This window comes from Leptinotarsa decemlineata, unplaced genomic scaffold, assembly GCF_025532065.1.
Source record: "Leptinotarsa decemlineata unplaced genomic scaffold, Ldec_3_MD MMD2_tig00026307_RagTag_RagTag, whole genome shotgun sequence".
Classification (NCBI taxonomy): Eukaryota; Metazoa; Arthropoda; class Insecta; order Coleoptera; family Chrysomelidae; genus Leptinotarsa; species Leptinotarsa decemlineata.
In genome coordinates, this window is record NW_027412681.1 from 18,655,706 (window position 1) to 18,662,714 (window position 7,009).

The 7,009-nt window shown below is 32.6% G+C and overlaps 1 long non-coding RNA gene across 1 annotated transcript; it reads right to left on the bottom strand.

Moving 5' to 3' along the window:
- Nucleotides 1-713: 713 nt before the first annotated feature.
- LOC141485174 (uncharacterized) lies at nt 714-1,835 on the bottom strand. Its single transcript, XR_012467069.1, has 3 exons — nt 1,646-1,835; nt 1,488-1,580; nt 714-1,186 (listed from the first exon to the last, which is right to left on the bottom strand). It is a non-coding gene; the product is annotated as an uncharacterized lncRNA (long non-coding RNA).
- Between the last annotated feature and the right edge of the window lie 5,174 nt (nt 1,836-7,009).

Here is a 7,009-nt window from a genome sequence, read left to right on the forward strand (position 1 = left end):
TCGCACCTTTGAGCGTTTTGTAAAGTTATTTTTGAACTGTTCATTTTAATGTTATGTATTATCTAATTATACTGTTCAATACGTAAATAAAAATGATCTGTTAGAATAAAGTTTTACAACTTATCAACTTATTATGTATTATGTACTAATGTATCATTTTTTAGTTTTACTACTATACTATACTACACAGGGCACGGGTGCTTCCAGACTTACCACAAACGCTTCCATGTAAGCAATAGCGACTCATGCATATACTGCGAGGAAGGTGACACCCCACATAGCAATAGATATTCCAGGTATATTTCATGAATATACATTTAAGGATATTGTATTATGCTATGAATATGCCATGGATATATATATCTTCTGGAGAATATTCCCTGGAAGTGCTCCTGGCGAACCTTTGATATATTTTAAGAATATTCCTTGGGAATATTCTTGGAATATCTTATAATATTCTTAGAATATCTAAGGTATATTCTATTAAGAATATTCCAGGAATAGAACCCGAGGAATATTCATAAAATATTCAGGATATTCTTAGTTTATTGTAGGAATATACAATAGAGAAACACCATAGAATATTCTTTAAATATATTTTATGAATATTCTAGGAATATTTGGAATATTCCAAGAATGTGACGAGTAACCGCTATTAGGCATGTATATATTGCATTTTGATACAAGATTCACACAAGTAATAAAACACATAATATTCATAAACAAATATATTTTAAAAACAATATACACTGAAATATTTGACGTTTCAACCAATATTAAAAATAAAAAATCTAATTCAAAATATTTATTCACTGAATAAAATATTCCTGAATACTGTCATATTACAAATATTAGAAATGTATTCAAATTAGGATGTTCCTACTCTCAAACAAATGTATACTAAAAAATATGCTAAAATAACAACTCTGTGAATTCATCAGCACTAATTAAAAAATAATAAATATATCATTTCATTGAAAAAGAAAAAGTGTATTACATCAAGAAATAGGTTAGGTTAGGTTTCTCACTTAGAAAAATAAACCCACAAATGAAGTATTTAAAATAAGTGGTATGATGGGTTCTTCAATGAATTTCACTTACTTAAAGTTATTCAAATTTTGCTCACCAGAAAAGTTTTCCTTATATTTGTCCAACAATGCATCAGCCAGTGTTTCAATAGTAATACCTGGAACAAAATGTACATTAACGTTCATTATCACTATTTGAAAGTGGCACAATAAAACTGGAATAAAAATCAAATAGATATTTTTCGCATAGGTTACTCATGAACATTTACAACATTTTATGACTTGGAGAACAACATGCATTGTCTTGTGAAAAAGTAATCATTACGTTTTCAGTTCCTTGGCGCACCTGCCTGTACCAGGTACCACTCTGTTTCCTTTTGGGCAAATTGATACTATCTTGAAAACGAGTGATAAAAATTATGAAAATAAATGATACAAAAGAATGTGTCATTCACTTACTTTTCTCTATTGAAGATACACAACTGAAATCACTCTAGTTCAAACATGTACTTAGTCAAACCAACAAATCCCACACACCAACTCTCCTCGAACCTAAAATGAGGTATAGTAGGTTAATCACCATGACTTTACTATCGATACTATTGCATTTCACTTACTTTTCTTGAAGACTGAATAGATGCAACTCTCCTGTTTGAAGATCCAAAATCAAACTATTCGCTGAACTGCAAATTGGACAACCCCAAATTATAAATGGTACACTGAACGTGACAGAATTATACTTTGATAATAACACCAACACACCATGCATTACACACGCGAACCTGCCACGTCAACCGCCATGTTGAATCAAATGTCGAATTTAACGCAAACCAAATGTACCATACATTAAGGGACAGGCGCTTTCACAGAGCTTATTCGACTGTCGCGCGCTACACTTCAATTGACCAATGAGCCCATTTCTCTGTTTCCAGGATTTTTCGCTTTGTAATTAAATAATTTCAAATACAAAAAGACAAATAGGATGAGAATTAACCAATTTATTGATGCAATTGGTTCATTTATTGGCCCATTCAAATTTTTTTGTCGTTTCCAACAGTTGCTGTTGGATCAATTCATCCAGAATCTTTGCGTTGAGTTCAAAAACTGGTTAACACTATCAGGGTTATATACATTAGGTTATGCATTCGATTAAGATCTTCAAATATTTTTGTTTTTAATAATATTGAATTATTTGAATACGTTATTATAAGATAATTCAAAATTCCATTGTATAGAATGTTCCAAAATATACCGTGGGGATATATTCTAAGAATATACCATATGCTATATTCGAGCGACAATATTCTTAGAATATTCAAGGGAGAATAATCCATTTATAGACATTCTATGCACATTCTTTCGGGAATAATCCTGCCATATTCATTCAAGCATATTCTATGAGTATTCTAAAGGCATGTATATATTCCAAGAATATTCTATGAATATTTGGAATATATACGTTCGTTTTATGATATACAGAGAATATTCCATGAATATCTAGTGCTGTGTGGGACCGTCGAACATACATTCTTCACCTGTATGAGATGGCATCAAAAAAGACAAGAAGTAGAAGTAGTCACAGGTCAACTAACTCCAGACAATATAATAAACAAGATGCTGGAGGATGCAGAAATTTGGACTAAGATAAGCTTCCTGGCCAAATACATAATTGACACGAAGGAGAGAGACATCAAGGTGAGAAAAAATAGACAGCGATGAGGAAAAAAAAACTAAGAACAATAAGCATCCTCTTTCTGAAGTAATGCCCCAAAGCAGTTCCAGAAAGAGCCACTTGAATGCTGAAGAGGGGTTTTAGTAGGTAGGCTGTGACAGAGTCATGGAGTCCCACACTTCGAGCAGGAGCGTTCCCCTCAGGAAAAAAAAAACTACTATTCTATACTACTGTGAAGATATTTGAATTTTGTAATAATGTAGATACTCTGGTGGACCTGGTGCCTTTCATGACCTATAAATAAATGAATAAACATTGACAATTTTCGAAAAAAAAATCAACTCACTTTTTGTCAAACATTCGTTTCGTACTCCTCAGGACTGTTTTTTTGAAAAATTATCAGATAAACTCTATCAGTTTTGCACTCCAACTGGAAAAAAAGTTCAAAATTTGTTTATATTCATTACTTTCATTGTGCATTTCAAATCATGCATAATAATAATAATAATGATGACTGTGCAACGGTCCATCTCACCAGAGGATGATTCGGGAGTTACGGAGAATATGTACAATTCGTATACGAAAGCATCCTGAACCATCTGGATGTCTGAGAGACGTATGAGTATACTTACCCCGGGGTGAAACAACGCCACTCATAAGAGGTAACAGTATTGAAGGACTCTCTTCGCGGGAAGTATCAGCACAAACTTCGACAGATCTGGTTATTGCATCTGTCAAAGTAGAACAAAGTAAATAATGTGCAGAAACTTTTATTTTTTTATGTTTTCTAATAGATCATGAATAATTCCAGAAATACGCCAATTATCTTGTCTGTTTTGAAAGATACTTAAAAATTCAGGCAAATATCAACTTTCTGTCACTGAAAAAATGTATATCAACGTGGTCATGTTTTGACGTTTTCTTGAAATATGTTTCCCTTTCGAATAGTTTATACAGGGTGGGGTACAGAAAACGAAACAGGTCGAATATTTTCAAAACACATGTTTTCTGAGAAAAATGCAAAAACACGTCGATTTGCAATACAAGGAGCACATTTTTCTATCATAACCTCAACTGCCATACCTTTCTATTCACCCCTCGGTCACTATCACCCAAACAATTCGAATAGAGAAAGTAATAATTGTGACACATCATTACAAAGGAATTCGGCCATGTCAATTTTCGCTACCCAACTTTCTATTTTGGCGCCCTCTTGAGGAGAAAAACTATCATGTATTCCAAATTATGATACTTCATTTGCAAACTAATTTAACATTAATTCGGTGACAATGCATTATGGAATTTTTCCAAAAGAAAAAACAAAATGGCTGCTCCACAATGACGGACAAGATTTGCAATTATGGTCCGATTTGATTCAAAATTGAATCCAAAAGTGGTGGTTCAGGGTCGGAAATTATGATTTGTTTGTCAATGGAAAAAACAATACGGTGGCTCTAAGATTCGAATCAAAATTAGTATGTGGGGATTTTTATGGTAGGAAATTATGATTGTTTTGTCGATGCAAGAAACAAAATGGCGTATGATATTTGTGATTGTAGTTCGAATCGATTCAAAATTGGCATATTGGGGTTTCACAAGTATCCAGTGTGTCTAAAAAGAATTAATTAAATTGATAGACAAGTTTTTATACAAATGCGCTAAATTTTTTTTTATGTGTGACGTGGTATATTCTGTGCGTAACATAATCGAAATTTTACCGCGCAAGAATATCTATTTTGTACTCGTGACAAGTTTTTCTTTTTTTTGTCATCTCATTCAAAACCTTTTTATTCAATTTTATTCATGCACTTCAGTCAGTTGAAAATCTGTACCCAAAATCCCCACAATCCAAATTTGAATCGAATTGGACCATAATTACAAAACTCATCCGCCATCCTGGACCTGCCATTTTATTGTTTTCTCTCCAACAGAAATTCCATAATGCATTGTCATCCCAATGATGAACACCTACCAAAGTTCAAGTCTCGGTTCAAGTTAATTGGACAACTAGAAGTGTGTCAAAAGTCAGTTGCAAGGTTTGTTCCACACATACATACATACTAACTATCCGGGAGCAAGTTGAACAAAAGCTTTTGAGAAAAAAATGGAAAACCTTGCATAAATTCAAATCCAATCATCCCAAACTACATTAATTCACAGTAGATGCTCAAAGTGTTCGACATGAACTACCACAAATGAGTATGAGTTAATTTGGAAACGCCTTCTGACGTTTTTGAACATTTCTTATTTATTTTATGATATTATTTGATGACATTCGTACCTTTGGAATAAAATTGGACTCACTACGGCTATGTATTAGTATAACAAAAACTATTGTTTCAGTGCTTATGTATTTCAGCTTCTTTTCAGTAGTACTTCGGGTCCATTAACGAGTAAAATATAAAATGGTTCATTCTATTCAGGATAGGGTAAGAATAATTGAATATTATTTCAAAAATAATGAATGTGCCAACACAGCCAATAGAATTTTCAATTAACAACACCCAAACAAAAACGTATATCGTAAATACGTTTTGGAACTAATTTCAAAATTTCGACAAACGGAATCCGTGGCAAAAAAAAAACGTCAAATTGAAAACCCAGTAAGGAACGAAGCGTTAGGGGTAGCTGTTTTAGGACAGGCGAATTATGAGAGCTCTTAGATTCCATCCATATAAAATTAAACTGGTTCAGAAACGTATTCCAAAAACACTTTATTGTGAGATTTTCACAGAACTTTCACAGAAACTTAACAAAGAGGACTTTGATCCAGCGTAATCCAATGTTTATCAAACACTAAATGGTTATTGGAATAATTGAAAACGGATGAATTCATGAAAGATATCAATACCAGTATTTCTAGTATGGAGGGTGCTTCAAACAAAGCGTTTTCAGAAGTCATCAAGAGTCAAGAAGAAGTCAGAAGATTCAATTGATAAAGTAGTAAATACAGCCTCCTCAAAAAATCAAGATTCAAAGTTTTGCTCCTCGATTCATAAGTAATTTCCATCAAGACGCCCAGGAGTTTCTCCATTATCTTTTAGAAGGATTAAATGAAGACGTTAATATAATTAATGAGAAACCTAAACCAATCTTAACGAACATTGGTGAAAAATTGAGCGACAGCGGAAATGCACAAGAGTCATGGCTCACATAATTGAGGATGCATAACTCTGAGATTGTAGATAATTTCGTTGGTCAATTGAAATCCATGATGAAATGCATACACTGTGGACACTCATCAACCTTTCGTTTCTGGAATGTGTCTCTCTCCATACGACAAAGAACCGACCAATTGAGTTTGTGGCAATGCTTGGATTCGTTCACAAGAGAAGAAAATTTGGATGGAAATGACAAACCGATGTGTTTGAAATGCAAGGAAAGGAAAGAATGCACAAAATCCCTACCAATCCACAAGTTTCCCCATGTTTTAGTAATTCATTCAAAAAGATTCTCTCCAACGGAAATATTTAGAGGCCAATTGAATGATGACATCGAATTTTCCCTAGAAGTATTGAATATGGACTATTTTGCAGCCGAAAATGTGGTTTCTTTTCAACCGAATAAAATTGCAGCAATCACATTTTTTGATGAATTTATACATATTAATAAAAAAAAAATTAAAATTCGAGTGTTTTCGATTTTTTGCACTTTATGAGAACATTAACTATAGTAATGTATATTTTTTTCACACCATAGAAAGTAGAGATTCCAACGAACAAAAAAACTCAGTGACTTTTTGAAAAAAGCTGATATTTCGACACGAGAATTTTCGATTGAAAATTAGGGTGCTTTTCCGATATAAAGTCAAAATAAGGTGAAAATATTATTATTTGAAATCAAATAAATCACAGTCTATTTGGCACCTAAAAAGGTAAGTTTTCATCAAATTTCGTAAAAAAATAATTGGAAAAGATGAAAATTAAAAACCAAAAACTTGGTTATTTGAATTCTTCATATAAATTTTGAGGTTATGTGGAAAAATTGTGAATACAAAAGTTGTACATCTTTTCATTACCTATAACTTCGCTATTTATTTTTTTCCCATGGGACTTGTAGTTTTGCCGGAAATCGAGATAAACCATTTTTCACCCCCTCCCACTTTCCGAAGTCAGATCGCCCGTAATATATTTTTCCATTCATCTGTATCATATTTTCCTCGTTTTTTAAAGGGTTTTATCCAACTGTTATTTTATTTGGGTTCAAAAATTATCGATCCAATTCTATATTGTCTCAGTGCTTTTTGTGTTTAGCTCAGTATTTCTTTTCAAAATTTACAGAATCGATATTTAATTTTCTTCGTAATTGT